Source organism: Canis lupus, chromosome 33 (genome assembly GCF_003254725.2).
Source record: "Canis lupus dingo isolate Sandy chromosome 33, ASM325472v2, whole genome shotgun sequence".
Taxonomy (NCBI): Eukaryota; Metazoa; Chordata; class Mammalia; order Carnivora; family Canidae; genus Canis; species Canis lupus.
In genome coordinates, this window is record NC_064275.1 from 3,842,510 (window position 1) to 3,863,312 (window position 20,803).

Here is a 20,803-nt window from a genome sequence, read left to right on the forward strand (position 1 = left end):
TTAAAACTTATTTCATTTTTCAAATAGTATTCTGTAAAGTCAAAAAGGTCTCATCTTTAAATTCATTATAGTACTGAGGAAATATCAAAGTTACATTTCAAATCATCACTATAAAGTCAGGTAAATGTCCAAATGAGAAATTTATTATATATTATTTAAAATAGTTTTACAATCAATAGAAATCTAATCTCCAAAGCCCCAAATAAACCATAAGCACACTATAAATTCATTTGATTGTGCACACTAAAGAATTAATTTAAGAAATTTACTGCTGTGAACCATGCTGGTAATAATAACTTAGGTAATGAACATTGGATCTTTTTTGTAGAAAAGTTTTTTTTTTAGAACTCAAATTCATTATACATTAATGTAAGATTATATATTAGGCATTGTTTTCCTGTATATATTTCAAATGTGTTGTTTTCTTCCTTTGCCCTGTATTTATCTATCATTCTTCTCATTTTCTGATTCCATCCCATTGGCAATCTCATAATTATCCCTAAAACTAACCTCCTCTCTCCAGCTCCACTGTTTCTGCCTTAATTCAACCTTACATTGATTCCTCCTAAGAACAATTTTAATGTCATACTAATTAACGTATTCCTCTCATATTTTTCTAGTAATTCTTTCACATAATATTAGAGTCATCATTATGAAATCCCAAACCTCCATCCCTTATTTCAAATTAATTTTTGGCTGCTTTTCAGTTCCCAGAATGAGGCATGCATTTTCAGAATCACAAAACATTTTTCTTCTTAATGTTTTCTCACTTTAATAGTAAATAGTTTAAGGTCCACTTTCAAATATGAGTCTTCTCTGATTCTCAGGAAAATTTTTTTTCTCTTGTCATATAACATACTAAACTTGGTCACATTATTTTAATCTCTATAATTGTAAAATGTATTATTGTAAAAGGAAGATGTAAATATCTTATAAAAGTATCTGGAACTATTGTTATTATTATTATCATTATTAGATTTGTTCTAGCATAGTTTTGTTGTTATGTGTTTCCCACTAAGCTGTGATATTCCTAAATTCAGGAATAAGTCACACTTTTGATCTATAAAACCTGCATTCAGGTGTCCAGAGATATATGAAAATGAATAAAGGAAAAAATTAATAAGTAAATATCATGTAAGAAGTTATGCAGGGAGAGAGTGATGAAACATAGGATTTCACCCTGGGTGAGGGGACATAACAGTGACTCTGTGCCATACTCAGGATTTGGAGAAATTGCTAAAGGAAGCACTACTTGAGGAGAAAAAGAGAAAGGAAAAGGGATTTTAAGTTTGACAGTGGTCATTACACCAGAAATTGTTCCCCTCAAAAAAAAAAAAAAAAGAGAGAGAGAGAGAGAGAATTATTGTATTGGTAACCTATTAATCTACCAGTGTGTGATGATAGACATCAAAATTTATCAGTTTGAAACAATCAAAATGTATTTTTACTAATATTTCTGTAGGATGACTGCCCTCAGCTGCATAGTACTATACCATGTTATATTTGCTTAAGTCACTCTTATGAAGCCACCTGAAAAATGCCTGGGGCTAGAATATACAAAACAGTTTTGTTCTTAGGTCTAGCCCAGGTTGGAATTGCTGGGATATCTGGAATCTGGCTGGTTCATTCTCTCTCTTTCTTCTCTCTGTCGGTCTTGTCTCTCTTTGGCCTCCCATTATTCATTAATCTAACCCAAGCTTCTTTACATGGTGCCCAGATCCCAAGAGGATGAAAACTGTAAGACCTCTTACGATCTAGGTAGAGAAGTCACTCAGGATAACTTCCACTGCATTTTATTTGCCAAAACAAAGTCCAAGGACCAGCCCAGTTTCACAGGAAGAGAAATATCCTCCACCTATTCGTGGGAGGAATGGCATACTAGTACGAGGATAGGAAGTATTGTTGGTGACCATCGTTGCAAATGATCTATCATTATCATCTCTTTGGCAGCAGAAAATTACCCCTGTTGCGATAGATATTTATTTTAGGAGAGGTGAAGACAGTGACAAGCATTGTGAATTTCTTTCAAGTTTTTTTTTTTAACTTTAAATAGTTCTCAAAATTCTTTCTTGAATGTCACTGCCAAATAAGTATAACATGGTCAACCATTTTATATAAAATATTTAGAACACAGGAAAAAAATTACAAGTAATAGTGGGACACCTGGGTGGCTCAGTGGTTGAGCATCTCCCTTCGGCTCAGGGTGTGATCCTGGAGTCCCTGGATCAAGTCCCACATCAGGCTCCCCACTGGTAGACTGCTTCTCCCTCTGCCTATATCTCTACTTCTCTCTCTCTGTTTCTCGTGAATAAATAAAATCTTAAAAAAAAATTACATGTAATAGTTGAGATACACTCTCAGGTCTTTGATGTTTGGCCATGTCCTTCCTAATTGTAATGTAGCTGCATAGAAAGTCTCATCCTGAATGTCCAACTGTAGCTCTCCTCCTAGACCATATGAATAACTCCAAATTACCCAGAGGTGGGGATCCCTGGGTGGCTTAGCCATTTAGTGGCTGCCTTCGGCCCAGGGCGTGATCCTGGAGACCCGGAATCGAGTCCGTGTCGGGCTCCGGCATGGAGCCTGCTTCTCCCTCTGCCTGTGTCTCTGCCTCTCTCTCTTTGTGTGTCCCTCATGAATAAATAAATAAAATCTTTTAAAAAAATTACCCAAAGGTACCCAGCACAATCCTTCATGGACTACATAAATATTTACTAGTAGACAGGAATTTTATATAGGATATATTTAGCTAATTAATTTTGAATTCATTTGATTGATCAAATACTATAGAATTCAGTTACACACAGTCCTTTGGTAATGGACTGAGTACAGTTTGACTGAACCCACATCTGGTCTGGCAAAGACCAGCTATCACCAGTAGAATGGCTGGTCCTAGGAAAGTAAACACCTGAGAACTCATACGTCATTTTCAATGCAATGTTTATGCCCAATGCCATAATTGAAGCATCATTGATAAACAGTTACTGAGATATATTGGAATTTGAGTTGGTAAAAACTCAAGTTTTTCCCCCATTGGTCAAGTGGAATTCTCAAGATGCAAATAGAAAGAATATAGGAGAAGCATAGCCTTATCAATAGTCATATACTCACTCAATACAACTAATCTATTCAGCCTGTTCCACAACAAAGTAGAACAACTGCAGTGAAGGAATCCCCATCACTAGAGCAACAGAGACTTAATCAGTGGTGAGTAAGTGATCGGCAGGCAAGAAAGGTCCAAATATAGCAGTAGCTGCAATATAACAAGAACCACAAATTTTGAGAGCAAGAGAAAGGAAAATTAGGGAAGAAAAAGGTGAGGAAGCACAGTTTAAGATAGTTTTGTCATAGAAATGTAAGCTTCTACGGTAACATTTAAAAACATGAAAAACATATGATGGTATGGCACCTACAGAAGCACGGAAAAGCAAGCAAACAGAAACAAGAACAGATGGTCCTGTAAGAAGTGCTATAAAAAATTAAATAAATGATCATTATTAAACACCCAATCTATAACATAACCTATACAACCTAAATTTCTTATGTAGGTTACATTATAGCCAATATAAAAAATATTTCCAAAAAACAATTAAAGTCTGTCCATTTCAAATAGACCTTTCAGCACAGACCTTGAATAGACGTTATTTTCCCAGGTGACCCTAGTGCTAGGATTTTATTTCATCATAAACACATTTTGAAAGGTGTGTTGAAACATTTTTTTTTTAAGATTTTATTTATTTATTCATGAGAGACAGAGAGAGAGAGGCAGAGACACAGGCAGAGGGAGAAGCAGGCTCCCTGCAGGGAGCCCGATGTGGAACTGGATCACAGGACCCCAGGACCACGACCTGAGCTGAAGGCAGACACTCAACTACTGAGCCACCCAGGTGCCCTGAAAAACTTAATGTTACTATTTCATCATCACTATTAATCTGCCAACACCAGTGACTCTCAGTGTTTCTTCCACACCCCTTGCTAGTACTCTATTTAAAGTATTAAAGTTTTCTAAAATTCAAGCTAGATGAATTGAAAAAGTCATTTTTCTTTCTATTCTTTAATTTCAAAGATAGCATGAAATGGTAAGAATATAAAGACTTTAGAGTAAAAGAGAAATGGCTTTGAATCCTTAACACTTACTGGTATTTAATTTCTTGCTCTCATACTATGATGTCCTGATATATAGTTTTAGGTGTAAAAGAATCTCAATCTCCACCTTCACCCAATGATCCAAAGAATATAATTAGGTCTTTTATGTGCTCAAACTGAAGAAAATCCGTGCCCCTCTCTTCTTATTTTGCAAAAGTCATTCAGGTGTCCATACAAATGACAGATTCAATTTAATCTGTTTCATTGTTTAAACCAAGATTTAGAACAGTCATTTCCTGAAAATTTGTAAATTCATACCTACTACCATAAACAAGTGGTTCAGAGTAACCTTCTGCATTGCTAATATAGTCACAGAGCTGGGAGCATCCAGAATGTTAACTATCTAGAGAAATTTCCGGCAAGTGCTGCTATTGTCATTCTCTGTCCTGTAAAGATCACTCTGGATGTTCCCATCCAAGGGCCAGCACTGATTTCTTCTGTTCTAACATAGAAGTGGGAACCTAGCTCTGCTTCTTGAGGTTGGTAGACATCTCAACTACCAATAAACTCTCTGATGCTGCTGGAGCTGTTACCAAAGGCAGTAATTGCCGAAAATAGGATATTTGGATAAGATTGTCTGTCCAACACTATGATGGTCGTGAGCAATGAATAAGTTGCCATCACTGCTATCAGTGTCCTAAAGAAACCTCATTATACCTCAATATAAACAAGACTATTGCATAATAAAATTTTCTTAGACTTTTAAAAGTTTTAACCTTTTGTCCTCACTGATTCAGTTATTTTCCCAAAGTACATTCCTACTCAGAGAAGGGCTGGTCAGGTAAAGTTCTGAGGTCTGCTTAATTTCTGCAGTGAATTTATCCAATGGTCATTTGATTTCATATGTTTCCCTCCATTGGCTTTGGCTTTACCGACAGATTTCTGAAACTAAATTTCAGGAACCAGTGATTATATACCAAGACTATTTCTGCTCATATATTCCCTGTACGCTTCATGGAAGCTTGATTTTTTTTCTGCTCCAAAAAGCTCAAAAATTTGTATTCTTAAAGCTTCTTCAAATTTTTGCTTCATCAACAATACTTCTACATTATCATCATTAGATTCTCCATCATCATTTTCATCAGTAGCAGCCAGGAAAGCTCTCAATTATCTTTACAATAGTGATCAGGGCAGATATGTTTATGATATCTTCAACTTTAACAGTCTATGTACTTTGTTCAAGACATTAATAGCCTTAGATTCATCAAAGAATAGGCTTCCTATAATAAAATCAATGTTCTCTAATTAAAGGACACTTTTAGAATAAAAATGAAGTAAATAGTCATTTATGTATCCCACTTTTTTCACTTTTTGTATATCTTTTAACATTCACTTTCAATTCACATTTTCAATTTTATTTCCTAATTGTCTTATTTTTATGGTAGCTTTTTCCTCATAATAGTAATGCAGTAACTCATATGTTGACACATTAACAATGATAGTATGCCTATAAACAAGATAAGTCCTTTTTTTCTCACATAGCAGAGTAACATAAGAATCTCCTATGTTTTAAGATAACCAAATTCCAATACATGTAAAGGGGATAAAACATTCAAGCCCCTATAAATTTTAGGAATAATTTTAGTAATAATTATTCAATATTTTATGTGTTCCATTGTTAATCTTGTGTGATTTCTAGAACAAAATGATTTTCTTCCAAATATGTCATCAGTGAATAATCGTTTCAAATGGTACATTGTCATACACAATTTACTTAAAAGCAAAAGGAATAAATGATTATGGTTCCTGGCTTTTATTTTCTCTTTATCTTTTATGGCTTTAGGAAATAAAATGCATTCAAAGTAGATTAAAATAACCTTTTATAAATAATTCTTATGAAAGTTGTTCCTTCTCTTAACAATATAATCTGTATAAAATAGCATTATCTGTTCTATTTCACATTCCAACCTCTAGAAGATTTTAGGGAAGCCAACTACAAATGCTAATATGGCAGGAAATTAGAATAGTTTTCTTTCTATAAATATTTGAGTACACTTCTTGTATTTTAAAATGTATGGTCTTACTATAAATACACTTTATATATACCACAAAATTAGCTCTTTTATGAGTCGGGTCATTGAGAAAGAGTCATCTTACTGTATGAAAGAGATTTCCATTTTTAAGCAAGGCCTTCTATTTTAGAGATAACATACGGACTTTGGAAAACACACTAATGTACTATGTAGAGTTCCTATATATTGGTACTTTATAGAGTACTTGGTTACATATTTAAAAACCAAAGGAGATGCACTGTATAATCAGTAAAATACATAGTCCAGCTATTATAAAAACAGGAGAAAAATGAAAAGTTTTGTGATTTTCCTATCAATGTGTAATTTAATTATTTTGAACATGCATTAATGACACTGCCTAGTGTCATTTTTCAGGGTCAAATTGTGTTTCAAAGAAAATATGTTCTATTTTATTTTTAAAATGACACTTAAGGATCTGGCACTCTTTTTCATAGAGCTCAACTATGCACAATAGCAGGAAACAATAATAAGGCAAATTTCTCACCAAAGTGTCTAAAGTTTAGGTTTCGTGGAATAATAATATTTAGCTTCCATTTCATAACCAAGGCTCTTGAAAAGCCAGTATGACATCTGAACTTTTGGAGATAGGAAAAGAGTAGGAAAAAATACAAGATTTTGTTGAGAATTTTTGTGTGATTTTTTTTTTTTTTTTGCTAACAACTCTATAGAAAATACTGTCACATGGTGGTATGTGAGGCTTCTTTCAATAACAAAGAAATAAAACCATAACTATTGTTCAACATTAAAGTTCTCCATCCCTTCAGAAAACACCAAGGATATTTTTGTGTTTGTTTCTTTTTCTTTGGTTTACAATTTGTTTGACTAACAGGTAAAACTTTATTTCTGGTTTTAATGGCAAAGACTTGAAGTTTCTAAATTTTGTTAAAAATTCTAACAGTTCAAAATCAATCTGTTTTTTCATGCCAAGAAACAAAACAAAATAAAAACATTCTATTATAGTCAACTCTTCACTTCAAGTGTCCATAAATCAGAACCTTGCCACAAAAGAACTCATTTTTTTTGTTCCATCACATTCTGTTATGAAAACTTAACAGAGCATATAATCCTTATAAAATTTTATTTGATAAAATTCAATTTATGAACAAACAAGAGCCTACAATTATAATTACAGAGCATGATTTTCAAGAGGGTATCAATTGAGAAATACTCCAAACATTACAGGCATAAAGATCCTATGAGAACAAATCATGCTACCTTGCTAGTTTAAAATAATATTTTCATATTTGATATAAATATTTTTTCCCAGAATAACATAAAATAGAAAAGGAAATCTGAATAAAATGTTACTGTCTGTGTAGGAGCTCTTCAAAATCCATGTACCTATCACACAGGGTTAAGTTTAAGCCTTCTGTTTTAGAGCTTTGCCATGTATGCTTTTTCAAACCAAGATCTCTGAAAGAAGGAACTGCCTTCTCTGGTCAGCTTTATTAAGAACCTCGATTTGGTCTAAAATAGACAGTTGTAACCTTGGGATTAGAAAAAATGTCAATTCACCCAAGCCCAGTGTTCACTAAAATTTTTATTGGTAGTTTACTGTATTTTAATAGCAAAGTTGGAGAAACAGCACAAAAGACAACATTAAAACAAATTTTGCAAGAGGGACAACTCAGGAAATTATAGAAAATGAATTAAATTTAAAAAAATGAACAAACAAAAATTTGTTACCATTAATATGAATTTGCTATTTAAAGAATAACTATTTTTAAGTTGATTTTCTAAAAATTATTTCCTGGAACATTATATTGGCATTTCATTTGCATGATCCTACATTTATATTTAAAAGGCTTGAAAAAACTAGAACTAAAAGAATTCTCCTCTCTTCTTTATTTTTTGCATTGCAACCATATATACAGGTATAGAACCCCATGTGATTAATTTTTTAATAGAATGTTAAAAATTCCAATAAAAAAGACATTGCTACTATAATTACCTGACAAATATTTCCTTTCTGACCATGATCAATGCCCACTGTCAGTTGCAGAAACCAAGCAGACCTATGGCTTTCTCAGTTTGGCCAAGAAGCTCAATGGATAGAGCCTTTAGGCATACCCAAAAGAACAATGTGAATTCAACTACAATGATTCTAATCCAATTCCACTGTTCCCTGACCTAGGAAATGGCTCCTTCTTCCAACACAAGCAAGTTTCTGCTTACATTTAGGATAATCTTGAACATGACATAAATGGCTTACAAGAAATCTATGAACTAGTTCAGAAGCCAAAATAACAGTGACTTTTAAAAATTCAAAAATGTGTTTAACTCATATATATATGTACATACTCTAGAGTCTATATATAGAAGTCTGTCCTGTCAGGTATCTAGGCTCCTTCTGACTTGTTTCTCTATAACGCATGGCCTCTTTGCCCCCCTAGTTCAAAAAAAGCTCTTCCAGTTCCAGGTACTACATCAGCATTCCAGACAAAAGGAAGAAGAAATAAGGAAAACAAGGGCACAACCTATCACCTTATGGACACATTACAGAATTGGCACATACTACCTCTGTTTAAATTCCACTCACTTGAACGGTCACGACTAGTCATAAAGCTAAGAGATGCAACCTATACAGAGCTAAGTACCAAAATAAAAATCTTGAATCTTACCACAGCTAATCTTCTCCAATTATTTTTGAAATGAAGAATGCTCATCTTCTACAAAATTCCTGTTAAAAGATAAGAGATAACAGTAATTCTTGTGTTCTTATCTATAAAAAAATTGATTTTCTGGAGACTTGTTAAATGAAGACATCTTGGATGGTTATTCAATTCTTGGCTTATGTTTTAATGAGTTCCTTGAAAATGCATCTTCATTTTTGTCCAACTTTATACATTGCTGTCAAAATTCCGATGTCAATTTGATTTTTTCTCCTTTGTTAATACAGCTTATCATCTTGTCCAACCCATAGAATTAAATCTTTACCTTTATTATTATTTTTTAAATCTTTACCTTTAAGTTCCAAAAGTTTTATTTGTATATTTTGAAATAGACACTCATCAAATTTCTCAGAGACAGACAGCTTTGACTAATCATTAGATGAAAAGATCCAGCATCACCTAGCTACCTCATGTGAAGACAACTCAGGAAAACTTATGAAATCGACTATGCAAGAACAGGAAATCACCTTTTATTGTTTTACCCCACTAATGTTGTGCCCAAGATTGCAAATCCGAGAAACCACCAAGGAGCTGACACCGATGCAAGTACATGAGGGTTTATTTACAAGCTGGAGCTTGGGTCCAAGTATACTCCATATAGCAGAGCAGGGACTTGGACCCTGAGACTAAGAAGCATAGTAGTGTTATAGGGGCCAGTGGCCAATGAGATTGTAACATACGCAGAAAGTTGCACAGTCATGTTGGTCCACACGCAGGTGGCCAATTGAATCACGATTCACCCTATAGTGACCATTTGAACTAGCCTATTATTCTGGTTAGAACTGGCGTGCAGGTTTGGTGGGCAAACAAGGGGTTTTCATTCCTTGGCTGGTTAAAGGTCAGAGGTCCCGCATTCCTAAGTGTGCTGGTTTCTGATGAAGGTGTGCTTCATAGCTAAACTAGGGAGAGGGAATACCTTAAACAATAGGCAGGTCGTGTGGGGGGTTTTACATGAGATGGCAGGCGTGGCACAAAATGGAGTTAGTCCTGCTCTGCTTGTCCAAGAGTAGGGGATTTCTGTTAGATTTCCTGGGTCCCACATTCCCCCCTTTTTCAGAGGATCCTTTGCAGGACCCAATCATGGGTCCTGGGCCCTTGTTGACAAAGGCAATGGTCTTAATTTTTCTTGTCCTCCACCCTAAGATTTGAGTTTACTGTCATGAATGATATATTAACCTACCTTGACATATCAAAATTGAGTAAATTTATTTCAGAGGCTAAAAAAACGAAAAATATATACTCTGAAGTAGCAATATGATCAACAAGATTTCACAAAGAAAAAGAAAACTGCTGTTGAATATTCCTTACGAGCCTAGATGCAAAATCTATTAATGAGACTTTTCATATAAAATCCAACATTTAAAAGGGATAATATGTTTCAACAAGTGGCAATTTCTCTAAGAATGGAAAGTTGATTTGATGTTAAAATATCAAAAAAATATAATCCATTGTATGGCTAGAATAAGGAAGAAATCCCATATGATAATATTAATGGATAGAGAAAAGACATTTGAGGAAAACACCTATTTTAAAGTTTCCAGCATATTAGGAAAAAAAGGAAATTCTCAACCTGATAAAACCTACAGGTAACAACATACTTGATTGTGAAAGAATAAATAAATGCCTTTCTCCTAAGATTGGAACCAAAGAAAAGTTGTAGTCTTTCATGAAGTCTATGAAACATTGCAGTTCTAACCAGTGCATTTAAGCAAGAAAAAAAAAATTGAAAAAAAATTATTTAAAAAAAAAAACAAAAACATAATGCTATCTATCCACAGATGATATCCTCATGTCCATGGAAAAATCTCAAGTGCTTGGGATTTCTGGAATGCTGGAGTGAGGAGTGTGACAGACCATGTCTCCAGAGAAGGATTCATTCAATTGGTAAAAATTATAAATACCAAATTTTTTAATGGAATATAGCAAATGAAGAAATATTTACTCAAGAAAATCAACTAAACCTCAGAAGAATGAAAAATCAATGGTGCTTGAGCTACACGATACACTCCTATATGCTCCCCAATGCCCCCAACACACATGCCTTTGCAAACTTAGTGTGACAGAGGCATTACTCCAGGTGAGTAAAGTTAAAAAGACAGCCTTCCCAATTTCTCAATAAAGGGCTATGGTTTTACCCTGAAAAATAAGGCCACCTACATCTCTCCCATCCCTCCCATCCCTAAATTTTAGAATTCCTATTACAGCCATCTGCAGACAAAAGGACTGAGGTTCCTTTCTCCACCCAGCTTCCATTCAAAGGACAGAAACTCTACCCCAGTGCAGGGTAGGATGAGAGCACTAGGACCCAATCACCTCCACTTCAACTCCCTATGAGACAGAAATTCCTTGCCAAAAGGGCAAGTCAAGACCAGGTGGCAAGACCCCACATCTGACATGTAGATTATGGTTATCAATTGGGAGAATTATAGCACAAAGATTCTGCCAGTGGAGAAAGGCAGAATTTAAGAACAGACAGGTCCACAACTCCAAGGGTTCTAAACTAATTCGGAGCTTGTAGAATTCGTGCCCTAAGGGTGTTGTTGAAAACTCTGGAAATCATAGATGTGAGAAATTAAAGGGAGGTTGGTAGTTCCAAAGTATTTTAGCAATAAGAAAATGGTAAACAGCTAAAAGTTTAATAGAAACAACCAGGGAAAAGAAGCTAAGAGTCTTCCTGGGGTTCAAAGAAAGCCTAAAAATGGTAATACTGTTTCTGAAAAAGGATCTAACTTTAATTAGATCAGACTGTAGAGTGTGATATTGTGATTTATCATAAGAAATACCTATTTGGTCTTTGCCCTCTTTTCTGACACAGAGCTTTTAAAACCCCTAAAATGTCCTAAATTGTTAGAATTGTTATGTTAATGAAGTTACTTTTGGAGACCTCCTAAGGATGGGGGCTGGTTGCTGGTGGATCAATTAGAAGATTGGAATTTTATTTCTACCCTGGGACTTAACAGAGAGAGGAAAGAGGTTGGAGATTGAGTTTAAATCACCAATGGCCAATGATTTAATCAACCATGGCTTTGTAATAAAGTCTCCTTAAGGGACCCCTGGGTGCCTTCGGCTCAGGGCTTGATCCCAGGTCCGGGGATCAAGTCCCGCATCGGGCTCCCTGAAAGGAGCCTGCTTCTCCTTTTATCTATGTCTCTATGTCTCTCCATCTCTGTGTCTCTCATGAATAAATATATTAAAAATCTAAAAATAAAAAAAAAAGTCTCCATAAATACCAAAAGGACAAGGTTCAAAGAGCTTCCAGGTTGGTGAACACATGGTGATGCAAGGAAAGTGGGATACTCACAGAGAGCACAGAAGCTCAGCTCTTTTCCCATAACTTGTCCTATGGATCTTTTCCATCTGGCTGTTCCTGAATTATACATTTTATAATAAACCTATGATCTAGCAAGTAAAAAGTTTCTCTTGAGTTCTGTGAACCACTCTAACAAATTAATTGAAACCTCTGATCTATAGCAAGTAAATCAGAAGCAGCAGATGACAACCTGAATTTGTGACTGGAGTCTAAGTGTGTGTGTGTGTGTGTGTGTGTGTGTGTGCGCGCGCGCAGGGGGGTGATGGCAGGCACTCAATCTTGTTACAGTTGAAAGAGTCTGTGTTGTGTGAATGAAGGTCTCAGTCCTTGGATTTTCTGAGATTTACATGGTGATCTGCCCTCAAATAAAGGCCGTCAGAAGAGATCTAGCAAGCACAAAGCAGTTTATTAAAGTAAAAGTACACTCTTAGGGTGTAAGACTGAGCAAGTTCTATGAGGTAGAACCAGCCTGTGGGGTTATTTTGGGATTGGATATTATTGAGTCTCCCTGGGCTGTAAGGAGCTGTGATATACAGTGGTGTGGTCTTTAATAGAGACTGCTTCCAAAATCATTTGGGAACTTCCTCCCACAGCCTGGGAGGAAGAATTTTTGACTCTACTTTGTACTGGATCCATGTCAGCCCTTCTCCATCAGGTGGGGCTGTACTGCAATGAAAATGCATTACAGTGAGTCTAGGGGTTACCCTGCCTCAGAGATGGAAGAGGAGAGCACAGGCTCTGCACCTGTGGCTCTTTGGTTTGTCAGGCCCAAGGCCCAAGGTTTTGGAAGCCATAAGGTCAGGATGTTGTGCTTTACAATGTATAGCTTATTTATCACTATCCTGGCCTCCAGTTCATGTCTCTATCATTCCCATTCAAGGACTTGGGATTCTGCCTTAGGGTGTTCCTTCCACTGTTCAATGTCTACTTCCTACCTCACAGTATGACTGAGTCTTTAATCGGGGGATCTGATGCTATCTCCTGGGAGATGATGTCAGAACTGAGTTGAATTATAGGACACCCTGCTGGTGTCCAAGCATTGCTTGGTGGATGTATGGGAAATCCATACACACAAAAACATTGGAACTGGGTGATCAGAACCCATTATATATATAGCTACAATTATCTAAAATGTCTAGTTTAAAAAAAACTCATAAGACATACAGGAAAAAAGGAAAGTATGGCCCATCCATAGAAAAACAAGCAGACAAAACTGCCTTTGAGATGAAGCCAGAGGGCAGCTCCAGTGGCTCAGCGGTTTAGTACTACCTTTTCAGCCCAGGGTGTGATCCTGGGGACCCGGGATTGAGTCCCACATCGGGCTCCCTGCATGGAGCCTGCTTCTCCCTCTGCCTGTGTCTCTGCCTCTCTCTCTCTCTCTCTCTCTAGTCTCTCATGAATAAATAAAATATTAAAAAAAAAAAGAGATGAAGCCAGATATTGGACTAGCAGAGAAAGATCTGAAAGCACCTATTATAAGTATGTTCAGAGAGGTATAAGCAACCATGTTTAAAGAATTAAAGAAAAATGTAATGAAAATGTCTCATTAAATAGAGAATATCAATAAAGTTATAAGAAATATATATAGAGAGAAAGAACCAAAAGGAAATTCTGGAAAAAAATTAATCAAAATTTATAAAGTAATAATAATTATAGAGAACTAAAGCAAAAATAGAAATAACATTGAAACCTAGTTTCAAAAAACTTGGGCCTGATAGTTTTGAGTACAAATATCTGATGCATATTTGAAATGGGATGGACATATCTGAAGTACTGAGGTAGATTCATTGCTACGTGTGGGCTTCTTTGGATGTATAGGATGTAAAATAGCTTTTTTGTTTCTTCATGCAATACATGCATACATTTATTTGTTTGTTGTATGTGCATGAAAAAGAGAAACAGAAATGAGCAAAGGGCAAAAATGAATTACAATGAATTTTCAGATGAAACTTGAAATGTACAGGCCTAAATTTATTAAAGGTGAACTGATATTAATGACCTTCCAAGAAAGGAGCCTCAGGCCCAGAATTTTTCATTGATGAATTCTTGCAAATATTTAAGGGAGTATGACACCAATTTTCTACAGCTTATTCCAGAAAAAGGAAGCAGAGAGAAAATTTTCAGCTCATTTATGAAAGTAGCATTGCCCTAATACCAAATCAGATAAAGACATTGCAAGAAAACCAAACTAAAACCCAATATCTCCCATGAATATAGACAGAAAACTCCACAACAAAATATTAGCAAGTTACATTGTATAAATATATATATAATATACATGTTATATATAACACATATTTTTATATCACAAGAAGTAAAATCTATATATATACACTTATATTCATATATGTATTTGGAAGGACATATTACAACTGTTTTTATTCTTAGACAACATGATTGGCTATAGAAAACCTAAAAGAATTAATGATAAAACCATAACTAATAAGTGATTACACTAAGATTGCAGCATACAAGAGTCATATACAAATGTCAGTTATATCTCAGCAATGAAAACTGGATTTTGAATTTAAAAAATAGCTTATAAGAGATAAAACAATGAAATTCTGAGACAGAAATTGAACAAAATATGCACAGGATCTAACATAAAGAATTATAAAAACCTGATGAAAGAATTCAAAGATTTAAATAAATGGAGAGAAATGCCATGATCCTGGATTGGAACAATATTGTTAAGATTATCATTCTTGGCAACTTGATCAATAGATTCAATACAACCCCAATGAAAACCCAAGCAGAGCATTTTGTAGATACTGAAATACTGATTTTAAAGTTTAGATGGGAAGGGAAAAGACTCAGCATGCCCAAAATAATACTAAAAAATAACAATGTTGGAGGACTGACACTGTATGACTTCAACATCTATTATAAGGTGATAGTAATCAACACAGCATGGTGTTGGTGAAAGACCAAGCACATAGATAAATGGACCAGAATAGAAAGAGCAGAAGTAGACCTACACAAATATAGTCCACTGATCTTTGATAAGGCAATGAAATGGAGATAGGACAGTCTTTTCAACAAATAGTGCTAGAACATGAAAGAAGAAAAGGAAAAGAGAGTAGAGAGTAAAGGGAAGGGAAGAAGGAAGGAAGGAAAAGAAAAAGAAATCTAAACACAGACTTTACACCTTTACACCAAACGACCCAGCAATAATTTTTCATTTTAATTGCATTAAAGCTTCTTCCCACATAAAAACCTAGATGTGAATGTTTGTAGCAACATTATTCATGCCAAAGGCTGGAAGCAACCAAGTTATTCTTCAACAAGTGAATGGATAAATAAATTATTATATATCCATATAATGGATTTTATTCAGTAAAAATAAATGAACTATCAAGCCATGAAAAATATGATGCATCTTAAATGCATATTGCTAACTGAAAAGAGCCAGCCAGAAAATACAACATACTATATGACTCCAACTATATTAGTTTCTGGAAAAGGGAAAACTACAGAGTTTTTTTTTTTTGATAAATTAATTTTTTATTGGTGTTCAATTTACCAACATACCGAATAACACCCAGTGCTCATCCCGTCAAGTGTCCCCCGCAGTGCCCGTCAACCATTCACCCCCACCCCCCGCCCTCCTCCCCTTCCACCACCTCTAGTTCGTTTCCCAAAGTTAGGAGTCTTTATGTTCTGTCTCCCTTTCTGATATTTCCCACACATTTCTTCTCCCTTCCCTTATATTCCCTTTCACTATTATTTATATTCCCCAAATGAATGAGAACATACACTGTTTGTCCTTCTCCGATTGACTTACTTCACTCAGCATAATACCCTCCAGTTCCATCCACCTTGAAGCAAATGGTGGGTATTTGTCATTTCTAATGGCTCAGTAATACTCCATTGTATACATAAACCACATCTTCTTTATCCATTCATCTTTCGATGGACACCAAGGCTCCTTCCACAGTTTGGCTATTGTGGCCATTGCTGCTAGAAACATCGGGGTGCAGGTGTCCCGGCATTTCATTGCATCTGAATCTTTGGGGTAAATCCCCAACAGTGCAATTGCTAGGTCGTAGGGCAGGTCTATTTTTAACTATTTGAGGTACCTCCACACAGTTTTCCAGAGTGGCTGCACCAGTTCACATTCCCACCAACCGTGTAAGAGGGTTCCCCTTTCTCCACATCCTCTCCAACATTTGTGGTTTCCTGTCTTGTTAATTTTCCCCATTCTCACTGGTGTGAGGTGGGATCTCATTGTGGTTTTGATTTGTATTTCCCTGATGGCAAGTGATGCAGAGCATTTTCTCATGTGCATGTTGGCCATGTCTATGTCTTCCTCTGTGAGATTTCTTTCATGTCTTTTGCCCATTTCATGATTGGATTGTTTGTTTCTTTGGTGAATTTAATAAGTTCTTTATAGATCTTGGAAACTAGCCCTTTATCTGATACGTCATTTGCAAATATCTTCTCCATTCTGTAGGTTGTCTTTTAGTTTTGTTGACTGTATCCTTTGCTGTGCAAAAGCTTCTTACCTTGATGAAGTCCCAATAGTTCATTTTTGCTTTGTTTCTTTTGCCTTCGCGGATGTACCTTGCAAGAAGTTACTGTGGCCAAGTTCAAAAAGGGTGTTGCCTGTGTTCTCCTCTAGGATTTTGATGGAATCTTGTCTCACATTTAGATCTTTCATCCATTTTGAGTTTATCTTTGTGTATGTTGAAAGAGAGTGGTCTAGTTTCATTCTTCTGCATGTGGATGTCCAATTTTCCCAGCACCATTTATTGAAGGGACTGTCTTTCTTCCAATGGATAGTCTTTCCTCCTTTATCGAATATTAGTTGACCATAAAGTTCAGGGTCCACTTCTGGGTTCTCTATTCTGTTCCATTGATCTATGCGTCTCTTTTTGTACCAGTACCACACTGTCTTGATGACCACAGCTTTGTAGTACAACCTGAAATCTGGCATTGTGATGCCCCCAGCTATGGGTTTCTTTTTTAAAATTCCCCTGGCTATTCGGGGTCTTTTATGATTCCACACAAATCTTAAAATAATTTCTTCTAACTCTCTAAAGAAAGTCCATGGTATTTTGATAGGGATTGCATTAAACGTGTAAATTGCTCTGGGTAGCATAGACATTTTCACAATATTAATTCTGCCAATCCATGAGCATGGAATATTTTTCCATCTCTTTGCATCTTCCTCAATTTCTTTCAGAAGTGTTCTATAGTTTTTAGGGTATAGAGCCTTTACCTCTTTAGTGAGGTTTATTCCTAGGTATCTGATGCTTTTGGGTGCAATTGTAAATGGGATTGACTCCTTAATTTCTCTTTCTTCAGTCTCATTGTTAGTGTATAGAAATGCCACTGATTTCTGGGCATTGATTTTGTATCCTGCCACATTACCAAATTGCTATATGAGTTCTAACAATCTTGGGGTGGAGGCTTTTGGGTTTTCTACGTAGAGTATCATGTCATCGGCGAAGAGGGAGAGTTTGACTACTTCTTTGCCAATTTGAATGCCTTTAATGTCTTTTTGTCGTCTGATTGCTGAGGCTAGGACTTCCAGTACTATGTTGAATAGCAGTGGTGAGAGTGGACATCCCTGTCTTGTTCCTGATCTTAGGGGAAAGGCTCCCGGTGCTTCCCCATTGAGAATGATATTTGCTGTGGGCTTTTCGTAGATGGCTTTTAAGATGTCGAGGAAAGTTCCCTCTATCCCTACACTCTGAAGAGTTTTGATCAGGAATGGATGCTGTATTTTGTCAAATGCTTTCTCTGCATCTAATGAGAGGATCATATGGTTCTTGGTTTTTCTCTTGCTGATATGATGAATCACATTGATTGTTTTACGAGTGTTGAACCAGCCTTGTGTCCCGGGGATAAATCCTACTTGGTCATGGTGAATAATTTTCTTAATGTATTGTTGGATCCTATTGGCTACTATCTTGTTGAGATTTTTTGCATCCATGTTCATCAGGGATATTGGTCTGTAATTCTCCTTTTTGGTGGGGTCTTTGTCTGGTTTTGGAATTAAGGTGATGCTGGCTTCATGGAACGAATTTGGAAGTACTCCATCTCTTTCTATCTTTCCAAACAGCTTTAGTAGGATAGGTATGGTTTCTTCTTTAAACGTTTGATAGAATTCCCCTGGGAAGCCATCTGGCCCTGGACTCTTGTGTCTTGGGAGGTTTTTGATGACTGCTTCAATTTCCTCCCTGGTTATTGGCCTGTTCAGGTTTTCTATTTCTTCCTGTTCCAGTTTTGGTAGTTTGTGGCTTTCCAGGAATGTGTCCATTTCTCCTAGATTGCCTAATTTATTGGCGTACAGGTGTTCATACTATGTTTTTAAAATCGTTTGTATTTCCTTGGTGTTGGTAGTGATCTCTCCTTTCTCATTCATGATTTTATTAATTTGAGTCTTCTGTCTCTTCTTTTTAATAAGGCTGGCTAATGGTTTATCTATCTTATTAATTCTTTCAAAGAACCAACTCCTGGTTCTGTTGATCTGTTCCACAGTTCTTCTGGTCTCGATTTTGTTGAGTTCTGCTCGAATTTTAATTAACTCTCTTCTTCTGCTGGGTGTAGGGTCCACCTGCTGTTTTTTCTCTAGTCCTTTATGTGTAAGGTGAGCTTTTGTATTTGAGTTCTTTCCAGTTTTTGAATGGATGCTTGTATTGCGATGTATTTCCCCCTCAGGACTGCGTTTGCTGCATCCCAAAGATTTTGAACGGTTGTATCTTCATTCTCATTAGTTTCCATGAGTCTTTTTAATTCTTCCTTAATTTCCTGGTTGACCCTTTCATCTTTTAGCAGGATGGTCCTTAACCTCCACGTGTTTGAGGTCCTTCCAAACTTCTTGTTGTGATTTAGTTCTAATTTCAAGGCATTATGGTCTGAGAATATGCAGGGGACGATCCCAATCTTTTGGTATCGGTTCAGACCCGATTTGTGACCCAGTTTGTGGTCTATTCTGGAGAAAGTTCCATGTGAACTTGAGAAGAATGTGTATTCAGTTGAGTTTGGATGTAAAGTTCTGTAGATATCTGTGAAATCCATCTGGTCCTGTGTATCATTTAAAGCTCTCGTTTCTTTGGAGATGTTGTGCTTAGAAGACCTATCGAGGGTAGAAAGAGCTAGATTGAAGTCACCAAGTATAAGTGTATTATTATCTATTTCTTCACTTTGGTTATTAGTTGGTTTAAATATTTGGCAGCTCCCACATTCGGGGCATATATATTGAGGATTGTTAAGTCCTCTTGTTGGATAGATCCTTTAAGTATGAGATAGTGTCCCTCTTCATCCCTCACTACAGTCTTCGGGGTAAATTTTAGTTTATCTGATCTAAGGATGGCTACCCCTGCTTTCTTTTGAGGACCATTTGAATAGTAAATGGTTCTCCAACCTTTTATTTTCAGGTTGTAGGTGTCCTTCTGTCTAAAATGAGTCTCTTGTAGACAGCAAATAGATGGGTCCTGCTTTTTTATCCAGTCTGAAACCCTGCGCCCTTTGATGGGGTCATTAAGCCCGTTCCCGTTCAGAGTTACTATTGAAAGATATGAGTTTAGTGTCATCATGATATCTATTCAGTCCTTGTTTTTGTGGACTGTTCCACTGAACTTCTTCTTAAAGGGGAATTTTAAGAGGCCCCCTTAAAATTTCTTGCAGAGCTGGTTTGGAGGTCACATATTCTTTCAGTTCCTGCCTGTCTTGGAAGCTCTTTATCTCTCCTTCCATTTTGAATGAGAGCCTTGCTGGATAAAGTATTCTTGGTTGCACGTTCTTCTCATTGAGGACCCTGAATATATCCTGCCAGCCCTTTCTGGCCTGCCAGGTCTCTGTGGAGAGGTCTGCTGTTACGCTAATATTCCTCCCCATAAAAGTCAGGGATTTTTTGTCTCTTGCTGCTTTCAGGATCTTCTCTTTATCTTTGGAATTTGTAAGCTTAACTATTAAATGTCGAGGTGTTGAACGGTTTTTATTGATCTTAGGGGGGGATCTCTCTATTTCCTGGATCTGAATGCCTATGTCCCTTCACAGATTAGGAAAGTTTTCAGCTATGATTTGCTCAAATACATATTCTGGCCCTCTGGCCCTTTTGGCGCCCTCGGGAACCCCAATTAAACGTAGGTTTTTCTTCCCCAGGCTGTCGTTTATTTCCCTTAATCTGTCTTCATGGTCTTTTAATTGTCTGTCTCTTTTTTCCTCAGTTTCCCTCTTTGCCATCAACTTGTCTTCTATGTCACTCGTTCTTCCACCTCATTAACCCTTGTCGTTAGGACTTCCAGTTTGGATTGCATCTCATTCAATTGATTTTTAATTTCTGCCTGTTTAGCTCTAAATTCTGCAGTCATGAAGTCTCTTGAGTCCTTTATGCTTTTTTCTAGAGCCACCAGTAGCTGTATAATAGTGCTTCTGAACTGGCTTTCTGACATTGAATTGTAATCCAGATTTTGTAACTCTGTGGGAGAGAGGACTGTTTCTGATTCTTTCTTTTGAGGTGAGGTTTTCCTTCTAGTCATTTTGCTCAGTGCAGAGTGGCCAAAAGCAAGTTGTAGTGGGAAAAGGAGAAAAAAAGAGGAGAGAAAGAAGGAAAGAAAAGAGAAAAAGAAAAAAGAAAAAAGGAAGAAAAAAAGAGAAGAAAAAGAGAAAGAAAAAGAAAAAGAAAAAGAAAA

At 36.2% G+C, this 20,803-nt stretch overlaps 1 long non-coding RNA gene across 3 annotated transcripts in view; it reads right to left on the reverse strand.

The window, feature by feature from the left end:
* The window catches only part of LOC125754255 (uncharacterized), a 76,587-nt gene that overhangs the window by 30,294 nt on the left and 25,490 nt on the right, over positions 1 to 20,803 (reverse strand). For all 3 annotated transcript variants that reach the window (XR_007407979.1, XR_007407978.1, XR_007407977.1), the window contains one exon: positions 8,801 to 8,859. This is a non-coding gene — a long non-coding RNA (uncharacterized LOC125754255). The remainder of the gene's footprint in view (positions 1 to 8,800; positions 8,860 to 20,803) is intronic.